Genomic DNA, 1,070 nt, shown 5'->3' on the forward strand with positions numbered 1-1,070 from the left:
TATACTTATAAAAAATAAATTATACATATTATTCGTATATGCATATATATATATGTATATGTATATACATCCATACTTTAACGTTATTGCTTAAAATTTGAAAGTTATTGGATAAACATATAACTATTTTAATATATAGAGGGAAAATGAATTTTGTTTTGTTTTTATCTAGCATCTTATTGTCCCTGTATCCCGCTTTTGCCCAAGTAAAACAAAAAAATAAACTAAAATGAATAAAATAAATAAATAAATAAATAAATAAAATGAATTAAAATTAACAAATAGAAATAGCTGAAAGGCGAAATAGCTGAAATGAGAAATAGCCAAACAGTGAAGTAGCTGATTACAGAAATAGCTAAAACGCATTAATAAAGTTATATTAACCAAAATAACTATCCCGCGCATGAGATGCTTTTTTTTTCTATTAATTTTATCACTATCATTTTATTCATTTATTTGCTTATTTGCTTATTTCATTTGTTTACTTGTTTATTTATTTATTTGTTTATTTATTTTTTTTCTTCTTTGTAGACAGCGGAAGTATATGATGAAAATCAGAAGAGTGTTCAATTTCATATTATTTTATGGTATATATGCATAAATATATATATATATATATATATATATATATAGCATGAAAGTTAATATGTACATGTATACATTACACATTTATTTATGTATTAACTTTTTTTTTTTTTTTTTTTATATATAAATATGAATGCATATGTTTACGCACAAGCACACCCGTATAATTTAAATATGTAATAAAAACGGGGGGAGTCATAGTTACTGTTCTATTTTGTTTTTTTTTTGTTTGTTGTTATAATAAGTTTTTTAAATTTATACATGAAACAAGCTCAGAAAAAAAAATAATAAAAATAAGACTATAAATAAAAAAATTAGGAACGTAGAGTTACGTTTATATATTTACATATAAATATGTCGTATTGTATTCTTTCATTCATGCATTTATTTTTTTTTTTTTTTTTTCACAACAGGATAGTAGTAACATTGATCATTGCATTAATTTTGGGCACCTATGCCATATATCAAGTAGCTTTTAAATATTT

The 1,070-nt window shown here is 21.8% G+C and overlaps 1 long non-coding RNA gene across 1 annotated transcript; it reads left to right on the forward strand.

Annotated features, from left to right (window-relative positions):
- The first annotated feature begins 6 nt into the window (after positions 1-6).
- Positions 7-1,067, forward strand: LOC111533050. Its single transcript, XR_002728732.1, has 3 exons — positions 7-206; positions 532-587; positions 999-1,067. It is a non-coding gene; the product is annotated as an uncharacterized LOC111533050 (long non-coding RNA).
- Positions 1,068-1,070: the final 3 nt, after the last annotated feature.

Source organism: Piliocolobus tephrosceles, unplaced genomic scaffold (genome assembly GCF_002776525.5).
Source record: "Piliocolobus tephrosceles isolate RC106 unplaced genomic scaffold, ASM277652v3 unscaffolded_11904, whole genome shotgun sequence".
NCBI classification, from domain to species: domain Eukaryota; kingdom Metazoa; phylum Chordata; class Mammalia; order Primates; family Cercopithecidae; genus Piliocolobus; species Piliocolobus tephrosceles.